This window comes from Polyodon spathula, chromosome 23, assembly GCF_017654505.1.
Source record: "Polyodon spathula isolate WHYD16114869_AA chromosome 23, ASM1765450v1, whole genome shotgun sequence".
NCBI classification, from domain to species: domain Eukaryota; kingdom Metazoa; phylum Chordata; class Actinopteri; order Acipenseriformes; family Polyodontidae; genus Polyodon; species Polyodon spathula.
The window spans coordinates 1122970-1141190 of record NC_054556.1 but is presented as its reverse complement, the minus strand read 5'-3'; the positions used below and the strand labels follow the sequence as shown (position 1 = coordinate 1141190).

At 45.1% G+C, this 18221-nt stretch overlaps 1 pseudogene; it reads right to left on the bottom strand.

The window, feature by feature from the left end:
* Positions 1-3436: 3436 nt before the first annotated feature.
* LOC121298360 overlaps positions 3437-18221 on the bottom strand; it is a 43213-nt pseudogene continuing 28428 nt past the window's right edge.

Sequence of the window (18221 nt, the reverse complement as noted above, 5' to 3'; positions counted from 1 at the left end):
GTATGGATCGCTCGTAGTGGTCTGCTGTCATTGTGAGTAGTATATACTCTCTCCCAATTTTTTTGATGGTGGTTCTAGGAGTTATACACACAGCGCACACACACAGTCACTCTCACTCACACCCAGCAGTGTGAAACCGTCGGTCCAGTCTGACTTGCAGTTACAATTACACTCAGCCTGAGAGAGCTCCACCTTGGAAACCTGCAGGGGAGGGAGCGCCTGGCTGTTTGAAAAAACATCTTGAATTTGACAGGAGTTTCACAAAGAAAAGATAGGTCAGAGACTGTGTATATGTCGTTTATACATTGATAATGTGTAGCTCCTATATCGTTATTCATAAAGAATTTAAATACTCAAACGATTGCTAGATAGGACTCTTAAACATTTACCTAAATATAAACCCAATCCATAGTCAGGCTGAAGGTTTGTGTGTGCTATGTATTCATTAACATGTACCTGTGAATCCAGCTCAGCTGGGTTATAGTGGAACTGTTTAACTATAGTGGAGTATACCAATTTTACTAGTCATGATTTATCAACTTGAGTAGTTCTGCTGTTAGCATGTGTGTGTTTACCAATCTGAAAAAAAAAAGAAACAGATAAATGCTCATTTTTAAATCATAATGGTAACAATATTTTAATCCATGTGACAATGAAACAGAATTGTAAGACTCACAATGATTTTATATATATATATATATATATATATATATATATTTCAGCCAACAGGACGAGGGAGATTAGAAGTCTTCACAGCCTGAACAAATCGGACACGCTGTAGTTGGCATTTGATCCGATCAGATCTTTCCCATTCTCATCGACGATCCAACACGGAACTCTGTCTCTAGAGTGTGTCCCATAGTCTATCGAGCTCCCCCTGCAGGGAGAAAACGGAATAACACCGGTGACACGCTGTCGTAGTGAGGCACACACACAGGGGGCAGTGCAGCGTTTACACAGCAAGACGTAGTGAAGTCTTTTTACCCTGTCACTCTTAACGCACGTCCTTGCAGATGGATGAGCTGCTTATTAGAGGGATCTTCGTCGTAAGCAACCCCTTTAGAAAACTGTGCTGTAAGAGAGAAATAAATTCATATATAGCGTGATCTACTGACAAACAGACAGACATGCATCCCCTCCATTTCATATCCTCAATAGCAAGCTAGATGATGGCAAGGCAGAGCTTCATGACAATATGATTATTGTTATTTATTTGGCAGACCACTTTATCCAAGGTGCCAATTGAAGGAGTTGTTCTCTATGGAAAGGCATGACATACAGGTTACGGTTGTAACGATTCATTGCGTATCGTCGAATCAGTCTGGACCATCGCTTGTATTGTGATAGATAGCGCGACCTGCATGTCACACATTAGGGTATCGCTACCCCTGAAGTACAGACGAAGGGATGCGCATGACTATCTATCCACGCACCAGCCAGCCCGTTGGTACAGCATGGTCTCTGCCACTGGTTCTATAAGGAGATGGTACTTACCCAGCAGCCCAGTGCTTGCTGCAGAGAAGTCATTGGATTTGATTTTAATCCAGAGAAAGTCCTGGTCTGAACGATGCAGTAACACCTCTATGACCATGTTCCCCAGTCACTTTAATGGCCCTCCCTTTCAAAGAGGATAGAGAGAGGCTGGAGGGGAGAAACTAGAAATAGTCCTTAGAAAAGAATTCCCAATTCCCACCAGAACCATAAAAAAAAAAAAAAAAAAAAAAAAAAAAAGATCCATGGGTTACGTTCTACAGCTCTTTACTCCACAATGCAAATATTCCAATAGCAGTCCTGAGAATCACTGGAACTAGACAGCTTCACTGAGGGGCTTGCAGCTTGTGTGCTGTGCTGCTTGTTTTAGAATCACATTTGGTGGGGTTTTTTTTCTCCTTTAATAGAACGCAATTGCAAGTGAATATGTTTTGAGAATCCTGCCCTATATATCGCTGGAATCACATATTACATTCTCAAAGCTAGTTACTTCAGTTCATCTTCAGCACATTGCTTTTCAGAAAGAAGAAACACACCCAATAAAGTTACCAAACCAGAAATGAACCGCGAAGACTTTTAATCCAGGGGATGAGTGAAGTGTTCAGCCATTTCTTACCCATTTTGAATGTTTAATTGGTGTTTTTTTTTTTTTTTTTTTTTTTTTTTGCGAATCAGAACAAAAATGACGCCAATGATTATTTGGAGTAAGTGCTGTGGCTTTGAGAATCTAGCACAGCATTTCTTCACAGTAAGCATACAAAATGAAATGGTTTCTTCCTGCACCTGTCGGACGTGTGGTTCACAGCAGCCCAGTCCCAGCTGTGCATTGTGGATTGCTGCAGAGTGTACAGAGTGACGTCTTCTGTCTTCATGTGGATCCGGTACAGATCTTTATAAAGAATTCCTATCTGCTGGAATGTCGGTTTCCCATCCCCCCCCCCCGCTCCCCGTTGATGCTAATACCTGAAATAACAACGGCAAACAAGCGCAGGGATGGAAGCAAGACTCCTACTGCACAGCAGTTTCACCTGTTCCAGGTCTTATTACAAGCTTGACTAGCCCCAGTGTATAGGTAACAAGCTCATGAGTGTCTGATTAAATGCATAGTAAACCCAGGACTGGATCAAATCACTGTGCAAAGGGAGTCTTATTTCCATCCCTGAAGCAAGTCAGTAACATCCCCCCCCCGCCCTCCCCCCGTCACAACAAGGAATTCAAAATCAGAAACAAGACAGAAGCACATCATCACTTTAACCCTTATAGCTTCGTGCACAACTGCAAAATGAATTACACAGACAAAAAAGTTATTGTGCAGTTATGTGAATATGAATCAGGCTTTCAGTTTACCCCTGAACAGTTTCATTGATTACACTGTGTAACACAACTTTTGTTCCTGGGTAGTAAGTGTTATTTTCTAATGGCTTATGCCTCAAAAGTATAGAAAATGGCTATTATTCCCCACAAACATTGCTTTTGTGACCAGGACAGTGATATTTCAAAATATCACTATTTCCAATGAGAAAACGGGCAAATGTGTGTCTTTTCGTTCACATAAAGTCAGAAAAAAAACAACATATGAATCCAAATTAACATGTATTTATACTAAAGTAATACAAAAATGACTACAAAAGATTTAGAAGTGAGTAATACAGTATAATCATAAATCTCGAAAAACTACTCACTTCTAAATCTTTTGTAGTCATTTTTGTATTACTTTAGTATAAATACATGTTAATTTGGATTCATATGTTGTTTTTTTCTGACTTTTTGAACGAAAAGACACATTTGCCCGTTTTCCCATTGGAAATAGTGATATTTTGAAATATCACTGTCCTGGTCACAAAAACAAAGTTTGTGGGGAATAATAGCCATTTTCTATACTTTTGAGGCATAAGCAATTAGGAAATAACACTTACTACCCAGGAACAAAAAAAAAAAAAAAAAAAAAAAAGCGTTACACGGTGTTATCACACCGGTCTTGGCTAGCAGTTAGTCAGGTCTGGGTCTAACCCGTGTTTGGCGAGGGTACATGCTGTAACACTTTGGCATCTCAGCACGTTGAATGGGATGAAAACGCACAGGCTGGATGTGGACCACAAACCTCCTGTTTCAAAGGTGACTGTCTTACTGTTTAGCTAGAGAGCCATCTCTGCAGTGGAGAGGTCAGTATCATTAACTCATCAGCCACTAGGAGGAGCTGCATTACAGCACAGCTCAGTGATAGTCCCCCCCAGTCTTTCTTCACTGGTAGTTAATGGATACTATGCTGGGGTCAGATTGCTCATTATCTTTGACATGTATTTGGAGATGGGGGTTGTTGAGACCAGGATCCGAAACGCTCCTCCCCAGTGGTTCTGAGGGCCGACTGTCGGTATGTTGAATTTCCGTCTGGATCCCTGGCCAGCTGCAGAATGACTTGGGCACGGGCATCTATATTGAAACAGGGAATGACGCCTGCCTTGCACTGGAATTATAAACTGGGCTGTCTCTGGGTCATCTGGGAGAGAAGAAAAAAATAACTCAATGTCTTTGATAAAACTTTTCCATAGTAAAAACTTAGCAAAGTGTAATGCAGCACAGTGAAAGCATAAATAGAGGTATGGTAAAGTGCAGTAACCTGTGGTAAATGCCTAGGTCAACCACGGAAAGAGCAAAAGATTACCGTGCAGATATACCTGCAAGTCTAAATGGCCTGGTGTAAACACTGAGAGAGGCAGCTGGTATGCAACACGGATGAGATGGGTTTCGTTTGTGAGATGCAGTCTCTAAAGCTGGGATGGGTTAGAGTTGTCCCTGTGTGCAACACGGATGAGATGAGCTGCAGTTTCTAAAGCTGGGATGGGTTAGAGTTGTCCCTGTGTGCAACACGGATGAGATGAGCTGCAGTCTCTAAAGCTGGGATGGGTTAGAGTTGCCCCCGTGTGCAACACGGATGAGATGAGCTGCAGTCTCTAAAGCTGGGATGGGTTAGAGTTGCCCCCGTGTGCAACACCGATGAGATGAGCTGCAGTCTCTAAAGCTGGGATGGGTTAGAGTTGCCCCTGTGTGCAACACCGATGAGATGAGCTGCAGTCTCTAAAGCTGGGATGGGTTAGAGTTGCCCCTGTGTGCAACACCGATGAGATGAGCTGCAGTCTCTAAAGCTGGGATGGGTTAGAGTTGCCCCTGTGTGCAACACCGATGAGATGAGCTGCAGTCTCTAAAGCTGGGATGGGTTAGAGTTGCCCCTGTGTGCAACACCGATGAGATGAGCTGCAGTCTGTAAAGCTGGGATGGGTCGACAGCAGTGGATTGAGTTGATTTTGGACTCATTTTGGCTACGCATGCACCATGCAGACCAGTGATGGTAACAGAAAGAATCATTCTTACCTATCATAATCTTCTGGGTAATGTGCATTCTTCTTACTGGAAATACATTTGCATTAGAACAACAGCTGTTATACATGCAATGAATTCAAGTGACAGGATGAACATTGTTTTAGAATATGCAGTAGCTTTCAGTGTCTTTATGATCTTTTCTTCTATTGTTTCAAGTTGTTTGTTAGAGTCCATTACTGTCTTTGAGCCTGTCTGGAGAATCCTAACTGTCAGGCAAGGAACAGACTTCCTCGGTCCATTCACATCATGTGACAGTGTGACTTTTCAACTTGATTACATTATTATTATTATTATAAAATCGTTTTTTCTCACCTTTGCTGTCTTCGGTAACCATTTTCGCTCTCGCTTTTCCAAAACCTCTATTGATTGTGCCAACTGAGGATCTTGAATCAGGAACACCTAAAGAACAGAAGAGAATAAAAACATCAGTGTTTTTTATATCTCCACTTTAAATGGCTGAGCACTTTTGATAACTTGCCGTTTTTGTTTCAGATACACCCCTACCCAGTACAGATCTGTGCAAGATGAGAGGAGGTTAAAAGCTCTAAAAGCACAAATGCTGACGAGCCACGTGCAAATCACCTGAAGGAATCACTGAGGAATGATCATGTATCCCTAGGGAACAATTCCAGCGCCTGCACCCTTCATACCTGGGACATTACCACCTGGTTACATGTTTAGTTTTTCACATGATTAGAAAAAAATAAGAGTTTTTCTCGCCTTGTCTCAAAATCTCTGGTCTTGACTTTCGTCCGCTTGTGCGAAAGGAGGTACGGGAGTAGCTTAATTGCTGAAGTCCTTCAAAACAGAAGAAAATGAAACATTAGCACTGGAATCACGTCAGGACCCTTGGAAATGAAAGCAGCTTTGCTCTGATATATCACAGTCATCTTAACTGCGGTACTGTTCTAGAGTCGCTTCCATTTCTCGCTGTGTCACTCCGCAGGGGCTTGTTAAAGTTGTAACCATCAGAACCAGAGGAATTTGTGCTGCCCTCGCTGATCACAGTGGCTCACACCTTATTGATGGTGGTATGGCAGGTGGTATCATTTTTATTTTAGTGTTATCAAATTCATGTACATTTTCTGGTAAGTTTTTATTATAATAATAATAATAATAATAATAATAATAATAATAATACTAGGTCAGCTGTATCTTCTTGCTTTGCTTCAGTTGGCTTGTGTGCCACCATGGTTCGGTCTGTTTGTCCTTCTTCAGGTTTGGACACCACCATCGATGTCAGCGGGGTCACAAAGTTATAATTCAAAGAGAGCCTCAGAGCTTTCTCATTGGGCGTCCCCTGCTCTTCAGACTGAGCTGAAACACTGAAATCAACAGAGTTAAACACAACCTTAATCAGTGCCCACTAACCAGGAACAAGCAACATCACTGCAGAGGACCATAGCCAAGGAACAAGCAACATCACTGCAGAGGACCATAGCCAAGGAACAAACAGCATCACTGCAGAGGACCATAGCCAAGGAACAAACAGCATCACTGCAGAGGACCACAGACAAGGAACAAGCAACATCACTGCAGAGGACCATAGACAAGGAACAAACAGCATCACTGCAGAGGACCATAGCCAAGGAACAAACAGCATCACTGCAGAGGACCATAGACATGGAACAAACAGCATCACTGCAGAGGACCATAGACAAGGAACAAACAACAGCACTGCAGAGGACCATAGACAAGGAACAAACAGCATCACTGCAGAGGACCATAGACAAGGAACAAACAGCATCACTGCAGAGGACCATAGACAAGGAACAAACAGCATCACTGCAGAGGACCATAGACAAGGAACAAACAACATCACTGCAGAGGACCATAGACAAGGAACAAACAGCATCACTGCAGAGGACCATAGACAAGGAACAAACAGCATCACTGCAGAGGACCATAGACAAGGAACAAACAGCATCACTGCAGAGGACCATAGACATGGAACAAACAGCATCACTGCAGAGGACCATAGACAAGGAACAAACAGCATCACTGCAGAGGACCATAGACAAGGAACAAACAACATCACTGCAGAGGACCATAGACAAGGAACAAACAACATCACTGCAGAGGACCATAGCCAAGGAACAAACAGCATCACTGCAGAGGACCATAGCCAAGGAACAAACAGCATCACTGCAGAGGACCATAGACAAGGAACAAACAGCATCACTGCAGAGGACCATAGCCAAGGAACAAACAGCATCACTGCAGAGGACCATAACAAAACAACATCACTGCAGAGGACCATAGACAAGGAACAAACAGCATCACTGCAGAGGACCATAGACAAGGAACAAACAGCATCACTGCAGAGGACCATAACCAAGGAAGAAACAGCATCACTGCAGAGGACCATAACCAAGGAAGAAACAGCATCACTGCAGAGGACCATAACCAAGGAAGAAACAGCATCACTGCAGAGGACCATAACCAAGGAAGAAACAGCATCACTGCAGAGGACCATAGACAAGGAACAAACAACATCACTGCAGAGGACCATAGACAAGGAACAAACAGCATCACTGCAGAGGACCATAGACAAGGAACAAACAGCATCACTGCAGAGGACCATAGCCAAGAAACAACATCACTGCAGAGGACCATAGACAAGGAACAAACAACATCACTGCAGAGGACCATAGACAAGGAACAAACAACAGCACTGCAGAGGACCATAGACAAGGAACAAACAGCATCACTGCAGAGGACCATAGCCAAGGAACAAACAGCATCACTGCAGAGGACCATAGACAAGGAACAAACAGCATCACTGCAGAGGACCATAGACAAGGAACAAACAACATCACTGCAGAGGACCATAGACAAGGAACAAGCAACGTCACTGCAGAGGACCATAGACAAGGAACAAACAGCATCACTGCAGAGGACCATAGACAAGGAACAAACAGCATCACTGCAGAGGACCATAGACAAGGAACAAACAGCATCACTGCAGAGGACCATAGACAAGGAACAAACAGCATCACTGCAGAGGACCATAGACAAGGAACAAACAACATCACTGCAGAGGACCATAGACAAGGAACAAACAGCATCACTGCAGAGGACCATAGACAAGGAACAAACAGCATCACTGCAGAGGACCATAGACAAGGAACAAACAACATCACTGCAGAGGACCATAGACAAGGAACAAACAACATCACTGCAGAGGACCATAGACAAGGAACAAGCAACGTCACTGCAGAGGACCATAGACAAGGAACAAACAACATCACTGCAGAGGACCATAGCCAAGGAACAAACAGCATCACTGCAGAGGACCATAGCCAAGGAACAAACAGCATCACTGCAGAGGACCATAGACAAGGAACAAACAGCATCACTGCAGAGGACCATAGACAAGGAACAAACAGCATCACTGCAGAGGACCATAGACAAGGAACAAACAGCATCACTGCAGAGGACCATAGACAAGGAACAAACAGCATCACTGCAGAGGACCATAGACAAGGAACAAACAGCATCACTGCAGAGGACCATAGACAAGGAACAAACAACATCACTGCAGAGGACCATAGACAAGGAACAAACAGCATCACTGCAGAGGACCATAGACAAGGAACAAACAACAGCACTGCAGAGGACCATAGACATGGAACAAACAGCATCACTGCAGAGGACCATAGACAAGGAACAAACAACATCACTGCAGAGGACCATAGACATGGAACAAACAGCATCACTGCAGAGGACCATAGACAAGGAACAAACAACAGCACTGCAGAGGACCATAGACAAGGAACAAACAACATCACTGCAGAGGACCATAGCCAAGGAACAAGCAACCTCACTGCAGAGGACCATAGCCAAGGAACAAACAGCATCACTGCAGAGGACCATAGACATGGAACAAGCAATGTCACTGCAGAGGACCATAGACATGGAACAAACAGCATCACTGCAGAGGACCATAGACAAGGAACAAACAATAGCACTGCAGAGGACCATAGACATGGAACAACTACAGCATCACTGCAGAGGACCATAGACAAGGAACAAACAGCATCACTGCAGAGGACCATAGACATGGAACAAACAGTATCACTGCAGAGGACCATAGCCAAGGAACAAGCAACGTCACTGCAGAGGACCATAGCCAAGGAACAAGCAACGTCACTGCAGAGGACCATAGCCAAGGAACAAGCAACGTCACTGCAGAGGACCATAGCCAAGGAACAAGCAACGTCACTGCAGAGGACCATAGACAAGGAACAAACAGCATCACTGCAGAGGACCATAGACATGGAACAAACAGCATCACTGCAGAGGACCATAGCCAAGGAACAAACAGCATCACTGCAGAGGACCATAGACAAGGAACAAACAGCATCACTGCAGAGGACCATAGACAAGGAACAAACAACAACACTGCAGAGGACCATAGACAAGGAACAAACAACATCACTGCAGAGGACCATAGACAAAGAACAAGCAACGTCACTGCAGAGGACCATAGACATGGAACAAACAGCATCACTGCAGAGGACCATAGACAAGAAACAAACAACGTCACTGCAGAGGACCATAGACAAGGAACAAGCAACGTCACTGCAGAGGACCATAGACATGGAACAAACAGCATCACTGCAGAGGACCATAGACAAGAAACAAACAACGTCACTGCAGAGGACCATAGACAAGGAAGAAACAACATCACTGCAGAGGACCATAGACAAGGAAGAAACAACATCACTGCAGAGGACCATAGACAAGGAACAAACAGCATCACTGCAGAGGACCATAGCCAAGGAACAAACAACAGCACTGCAGAGGACCATAGCCAAGGAACAAACAACATCACTGCAGAGGACCATAGACAAGAAACAAACAACAGCACTGCAGAGGACCATAGACAATGGGAGTGCTACAATAAGTGAGTTGGAACTCCTTACGCTTTTGACAGCAGCTGCTGGATGGTCAGGTAAGCCCAGAGCCTCTCGATATACTCCCCAAAAATGTACCTGTGCTTCTTCACGGCTTCGCCCTGCTCCTCCACCGGCGTCTCAGCTGCGAGGGTCAGGTCACTGCTGGACTATGAAAGGAACGAGCTGGAGTCAGGATCACAACTGCTGCTCAAGAATAAGTCAACATCACCCAACACTGCCCAATATATATTTTTATATATCAGCAAATGAAGCAACTTACTGCCGCTGCTTTTATCTGGACACTCAGTATCTCCAGGTCGTTTTCTGGAAATACGCCCGGCGACCACAATTTCCGATCCGTTATAGTAATGTCTGAAAACATCTGAGACTGCATTGTCCGGGTACTGCAGCTCCACCTTCTGCAGCAAAGGGGTCGCCACCTCTTCATAAAACCCCTGGAAGACAAAGGGAGAGCCGTGAGGCGCGCTGTAGACTCCCTGTGCTGTCAGGACACGTTTCCAGGGCTCAGGTGTTTCGAATCCTACCTGGAGCTGCAAGGCGGAGTCCGAGCTTTCGTAAATACACCGAGCCACACCCCCATTCTGCAGAGCCAGCTTCTCTAGGAAGTTGTAATTGACGTCAAAGCCGAAGCCAAGGCAGTACAGCATGTAGTTGCCGTCAATCCTTTTCTTTATATTGGACTGTATCTGCCCCTGGTTAGTGACACCTGTGGATTAGAAACATCAATCAGCAAGGGCAGGGGAAGCACAGCGCAGGAATACTCAAGATTGCTATTGTAATGCCTGCATTAGTTCCCTACTCAGCTCATTAAAGAGCGCATGTCTGTACCGGATGTGGGGTCGCCGTCAGTCAGCAGAATGATAATGGAGACGCTGCGTTCAGGGAGCTTCCTCTCCTGCTCACAAATCTTCAGCATTTCCACTCCTTTCAGAACAGCTGCGTTTATATCGGTCGCTGGAACGGCACCAAAAACAGGAGAGATACAGCTACAGCAGCAACCAGCAGTTACACTGTATGTATGAATTTGCTAATACACTGCTCACTTGTTAGTAAAGGTAGTAAAGGTGGCCCTTTATACCACAGCGCAGGTTATAAGGTGGTGTTTTCATAGCTTCCCAATTGCCCCTATGTACCATTAGACAAGCACTTTGTATTCTTGAAAACACATTGCACGCTGTCTTACCTGTAGCACCCGACTCCAGTGTTACAAATTGGGAGCACTGAGCTGTATTTCCTACAAGCGCATGACTCTGTGATTGTGAGGATGGAACAGCATGCGTTTAACAAAGTGATGTCAACCAGCAATGTCATTTTGTGTTTCCAGTCGGCTGCATCAGTTATTCATGTCATTTTTAAAAGTCTCCTATCCCTGTGGTGCTTCAGCCTGGTTTTCGCACTCTCCTCCTCGATCTGTAATGTGTCCAACGAAAGTTTTGGCCCGCTGCACCATCTTGGGAGTAGCTTGAACTAAAGTACTTTTCCAAGTCGAGACCTCGCTGTTGAGTGTTATGAAGCCGAAATGATCATCTCCGTGAATGTCTTCTAGGATCTTCAGAAGAGCTTCCCGTGTCTTTCAAAGAAAGAAGACGCTGTGTTAGTGACTGCAATTCCTTCCAGCACTACGTTAATAAAAAAAACACAGCCAGCATTTTATGCTGGTTATAACAGTTTAAAAACTCTGCAGTTTAAAAGCTGTAGCTTTTAAACTGCAACTCGGCACGTGGATTAGAAATACTATAACCGTGTGACAGGCTCCATTCAACTGAATGAAAGTGTTTTCACAATAACAGCACTGCACAGAGCGTGTGCTGTATGCTATGCTGCAGCTGTGTGACATCACAGGTTAATGAAGCACCTGCTATATTTTCTTGCCCTCCATGGAGCCACTGCGGTCTATAACTAAGACCACGTTCTTAGGCATGTCAGTGGGCGCAAAGTAGTGAGAAAGTATCCGTTCATGATCTGAGAACAGAACAGAATAGAACCCTTGAAACACAAGCACAAACTTTCAATTTAGATTTTTATTTGCATTCCAGGGACAGTGGGCCCCTCAATTCTGATGACCTTTTTCTCCTCTACAATCCCTGTTTTTTTTAATTTCTCACTTGTTCCTATGGCATGTGCTCTCTGTGCGCTATGTGCTCTCATGTGCTCTCTGTGTGCTCAGTGCTCTCATGTGCTCTCATGTACTCTCTGTGCTCTCATGTGCTCTCATGTACTCTCTGTGCTCGCATGTGCTCTCATGTACTTTATGTGCTCTCATGTGCTCTCATGTACTTTCTGTGCGCTATGTGTTCTCATGTGCTCTCTATGTGCTCTGTGCTGTCATGTGCTCTCATGTACTCTCTGTGCTCCCATGTGCTCTCATGTACTCTCTGTGCGCTATGTGCTCTCATGTACTCTCTGTGCGCTCTGTGCTCTCATGTGCTCTCATGTGCTCTCATGTATTCTCTGTGTGCTCTGTGCTCTCTTTCTCTATTGTTGCTTTTGCTCACTAACTATTCCAGTTCTAACTATCCCCTCTATTCTGAGGGGGAAGCATATCAATGAATCAATTCAGAGCAGTGCCGGAACAAAGAGAACACATGGAAGGGCACACTTTGGCCACCCCTGCAGTATGTGCTGCATTGTGCGCTGAAGCCTGGGCGACACGGATATGCTTCCCCTCATGTCCTCACAGAGCGTTGAGGAGTCTTTTCACAAACAGTGGTTTCCTGGAATAATTGGTCAGCATGGTGAATAATGATCCGAGGAGAAGAGGACAGAGAAGATATGGATTCATCATAGAAAAAATGGAGAAGATATGGATTCTTATTACAAAGAATGGAGAAGATATGGATTCATATTACAAAGAATGGAGAGAGTATAAAGTGGCATTGAAGACAGCTGAAAGCCCCTCTCTGCTGCAGTGTGGTTACCTGGATATCTCCTGCCGATGCTTCTCTCTTCACATCATATTTAATGAGGAACTCTCCGTCTAAGATGGATTCAGAGCATTGCGGACACCTGCGCTGCTCGCCAGTGTTGGTTCAAACACAACATGGGCCTAAAGGTGATCATAAATCTCGTCTGAGAAATCGACCAATCACTGATAAGGGGTTGTCAACATTCCAGTAATCTTATCATCCTGTGTGCAGTGATGTCATCCCATGAATGGAACGTGTGACGCAATTCTAAAGTGTTTAAAGTTTCCGAGTCCAATCTTTTGTTTTTATAATTCGTGGTGAAAGGTCAATGTGTGTAGGGATGTGGTAGGTGTCTCTGCAGGGGGGGCGTCTCTCATGCGCTGGCCGTATTTACTTCTCAAACATGTTTTTTATTGCAGGGGGCTGTGTTTAGCTGGCTTGTATGTTTGCTGTCAATAAGTCCCGTATAGGTTGTCTCTTTTAGGTTTGAGCAGCTCCGCTTTCCTTTACTGTCCTCTTGCTCAAACTGCACGAGATCTCTTACAGTAAAAGACACTCAACACAGGAACACGACTTCTGAAACAGGCTTGTGTTTCAGGGGACTGTATTGAGCATGGCTGTGGTGTAATAGCAACAGTCATTATAAGCTCTCTTCCTACCTTCTCCTCGGTTGCTGTCTTCTTCACTGTCTCTACCAAGTCGTTGGTTAAAAACGTTCCGTGCACATCCAAAAAGCTAATGCCCTGAGGTTCATAGATATGAGCAACGATCTGAAAAACAACACACACAGCACACCCATGCAGAATAAAAATCCACACTGCAAGATTTAACTCAGTATCCTGCACTTCAGAGAGCGAGGGCTTTTAAACACGGGAACAGCCACAACACTTCAGAGAGCGAGGGCTTTTAAACACGGGAACAGCCACAACACTTCAGAGAGCGAGAGCTTTTAAACACGGGAACAGCCACAACACTTCAGAGAGCGAGGGCTTTTAAACACGGGAACAGCCACAACACTTCAGAGAGCGAGGGCTTTTAAACACGGGAACAGCCACAACACTTCAGAGAGCGAGGGCTTTTAAACACAGGAACAGCCACAACAATTCATTCTGCTTTTAAATGATGAGAAGAAAAGCACCTGTCAAACCTGTTATTCAGCTCAACTTGCATTGTAAATTCAGATTAGGAAACGCAATTCCTGTGTGGTTTGAAATCTTTTAAACATCAATAAAGCTTTCTACGCCCAATGAAGTCTTTGTTCCAGTGAGGCTCATCATCTGAGAGGTCCCCCCCCCCCCCCCCCCCCCCCCCCCGTCTCCAACCCCCCCCCCCCCCCCCCCCCGCCCCACCCCCCCACCACCCCACCCCCCCCCCCCCACCCCCCCCCCCCCCCCCCCCCCCGTTAGGGCCCGTGTCGTCCAGACCGCCTCTTTTGCAGCTCCGCTCACGGTACCTTGAAGCGTTTGACCAGCTGCTGCGGCCGCACTTTGATGGCAAGTTCGTACTTCAGCTTCAGCAGCTCCTCATAGGTGAACTCAAAGGTGACCTTGCTGAGCGCCGCGATGTTCACCGACACCTTGAACTCTTCCATCTTCCTCCCAGACACTCTGCAGACCATTTGAAAGAGAGAGAGAGAGAGAGAGAGAGAGAGAGAGAGAGAGAGAGAGAGAGAGAGAGAGAGAGAGAGAGAGAGCGAGCGAGCACAGTCAGAACAAGGGCAGCGTCACTGTCCCTCTCTGTGAAGCTGGACAGGCTTGTGAGTGCTGAGCAGATTGAAACAAGCACACATGCACACACGCACAAGGCTCATTGGAATGGGTTCTACCCTGGACTTCAGCCACTGGTGATTGGAATCTAGCAGAGCAGCTCTGAATCAAGTACTGACAGACAGACAGTCTTACTTGACCAGTCCAGCACTCTGCCCCCAGGACACGGCCTGATCATACTGCTGCTTGGCCTCTTCCTTCTTCTTCACCACACCAACATACATCTTTCCATCGATGGTCCTGTGCAAGGAAAGAGGAAACGCAACTGAGTCGCTGAGAATCTAGATCAATGGATGCACAAGGTTTGAGGGAGAGGGGGGAGCAGAGGGTTAATGCACCAGTCCTTCACTAATGGAGACATGGGTTGAAATACCCACATGCTGAAATTGGTTATGAAGGCTGTTTTGGGCAGCTCCACATCGAAGGTGACCTCTCTGGATGCGTTGGCTCGATTGGCCATGCGGCTGGTGAGCACATTGTGGGCGAAGCAGGAGGTGACTATGCAGTCCACGTGGAAGCTGTAGATTTCAAGATCACTGCCGCTCCCCTAAAAAAATTATAAATGAATAAATACAACATGAATATTAATCACACAACATGCACTGCCTGACAACTTTATTACAGCTTATGAGATCCGAGTGTCAGACTGGGTTTGACCTGAACATCACAGCCCTGGCATGGCATCGACTCCACGGTGTGCTGGAAGGGGAAAAGGGGGCAGTGATAATATAGCCAGTTCTAATAAGACATTAAACCATTGGTTTGTGTTCCTTTAATTCTTGAAGACTGTCTTCTTTTCACCAGCATTTTTGCTCAGCGCCATTTTTGGGGGGAAGTCTTTCACCACTCTTCTCAGCAGATCTGTTTTTAACAGGTCAATACTTTGACTCAGGACTGGCGATACTCTGGGCTACGGATCAGGGACCTTTCCACCCCAGCGCTAAAACATTTAATTAAAACCTAACTTTGATTACATGCTGCTCAATACCCTCCTAAACATAGTATTTTTGTACCTCTTAATTAACAATATTCAACATATTGTTAATTTTAATTCCCGTTGACCTTTACAATCTTGCTGTTATAGCAATGCATCTGCAAAGGAAACAATGGTCCTCTGAAACAAAAACAAACCCATTTTTAAAATCTTCTAATATCAGCATTGCGCTTGTCGATGTGTTATAGGGATAGAGCCTCAATAATGCAGAAGCAGCCTGTACTTTCAGCAGTGTGTGCTTTACCTCCTCTGAAGTCTTCTTTCCAGTCTCAGTCGATGTGAACCCTGGGAAGAAAAGAAGAAAGGCAAAGCAAAGGACAGGCTCCATGACTGCAGGACTGGCACCTTCTTCCTTTCGCAAGACCCTTTGAATAGCAGGAGAGGGCATCACGCTTGCAATGTCGGAGTCCTGCTGACACCACGTAATTATTTACAGTCCTGGTTAATGGTTTCATGACAAAGGAAATGTCCGGCAGTACTCCCTGGGCTCCCCCTCCCTGTGTATAGAATTAGGAAGAAGAAGATTTAACTGCAGTGCACAATTAAGTACTAGCACAAAAATGCCACATTGTGCAGACTTATGTTCTCGGAGCTGTGGGTTCAAGCTCCCCTTGATTGTTAATGTTAAATACAGTTCCTGATTGCAGGCAGGTGCTCCAGCGTGTTTGCTTCTCTCCTGTGTGTTACACTTGGTGCACCGAGTTCAATTACTCTGTTCTGTATTCATTCATTTAAAGAATGAATCTTATAGACAATGTTAAAAACTATCACACCTCAGGCAGGTAGATAACACAGAGGTCTAGCTGACTAGCTCTGTATCCACGTGACCATTCATGCACTGAGTTCAAAGCTGGGCAGGGAATTCAATGTGAAATTAAATGCCTTGTTTTTGACATGTATTGTCACAGAATCTTTAAGGTAATGTTAAAGGTAAACTCAGCAGGGGGTGAGCTGCTGGTCTGTTTCCCCATCCTTGCAACCTCTCAGCTGCACTCGTGAAGAATTCAAATACTGGGGCGCATTCGAGAGGAGCTCTCAACAGCTCTCTGGCTGGCTCAGTTGGTAGAGCATTGGCCTCTGATTCAGGTCCCACATGAGAGGCAAGGTATGTTTTTTTAACTCATTTTCAGAAATAGTGTTTCATTTACCTCATAGAGCTACTGTATAAGAGGTTTGGGTTTGATAATCCCTCCTCTCTTCCGTGGCATGAAACTCTGCAATGAGATGCATGATTCTCAACTCCAGCAGTGTGCTCTCTGACAAGGGAAGTGAATCTCATATACAAGGTTACAGTGCTACACTGTCACAAGGATCCAGGTGGTGCACTGGGCTAGTTCAGTACCATTGCCTGCTTCTACCCTTGGAGGTCTGGGTTCAAAGCAAGCTCACAGTACAAATGAACTGAGTTTGAAACCAGACCCACAATGCAATGGCACAGCAGGGCTGGTGTTCTCTGACTAAGAGATTTAAAAAGAGAATTGACAAATAAACCCCAGAGTTGTGGTTGTTTTGTTTCCCCACAGTGTCTGTTTGTTTGAATCTGTCAGATACAATAGAAGTGACTCTTTCCAAAGGTTTACACACACACAGCACAGTAGAGCAATTCTCTGGCTGGCTCAGGTGGTAGAGCGCCGGGCTCAGATTTTGAGGGTTTGCTGGAGCAAGTCCCACATGAATTACAAGTATTAATCCCTTTTTCAAAAATATTGTTTAATTTATCAATAAGGTTTGGCTTTGAATCCAGTTGAAGTCACAAGTGAATGGCTCTGGATGGCTCTGTTGGTAGAGCAGGGGCCTGTGATTCTCAGGTTAGTGGTTCAAACCCAGGGCAGGGGTGTGAGTTTTGTTTTCATTTTCAAGCACTTTACCCATTTTGATAGACTTGGGTTTACATAATGGGACGAGGTGTCAGTGGTCTAAGCATACTAATGTAAAGAGGCTGATAGAAGGTCTTCTGTGCAATGCTAGACTGTCACAAGCAGGCAGGTGGTGCAGTGGGCTCATTCCCTGGCATGCTGTGCTATTTACTGTGGGGGACCTGGGTTCAAATCCAGGTGAGGTTTTCCCTTTATTTTCAAAAACTTGCTTAATTTCCTATATAAGGCAATGAAAGCAGGCAATTCCGTGGACTGGGTTCAAATCCAGTCGTCTTTGCTTAAGTTTCAAAGAATTTGTTAATTGACCTTATATATAGTGTGAACCAGGACTTTCCTTGTGGGAGCTGGTGGTGCAGGGAGCTAATCCCACAGCCTCCACTCTCTGAAGATGGTGGTTCAAATCTGGGTGCTGGAGGTGAGTTCCTGAGCTAAGTAATGCTGTTAGTTGTAAGTCTGGATGTTGATGTCAGTAATGATGCTGGTTGCAAGTAATGCTGTTAGTTGTGTTTCCACAGATGGAGGAGGGTGGTCTGCCCAGCAGAAGAGGAGCTGGAAGAGGATGAAGAGGGGGCTTGGGCCCCCAGCTGTGGGGGGAGTGGAAGATGAGGGTGTTTGTGCCTGAGACAAGGTGGGCTACTACCTGTTAGTAGGTGGGAGAGAAACTTTTTTGAAAGTTACAAAAAAAAAAGGAAAACTCATCATGTGTACCAACACCCTTGTCTTCCACTCCCCCCAGAGCTGGGGGCCCAAGCCCCCTCTTCATCCTCCTCTTCTGGGTAGGCTGCCCTCTTCCTCTTCCTCCTCCACCATCTGTGGAAACACAACCATCATTGTTAGTTACAACCAGCATCATTACTTACAATCAACACCCAGACTTACAACCAACA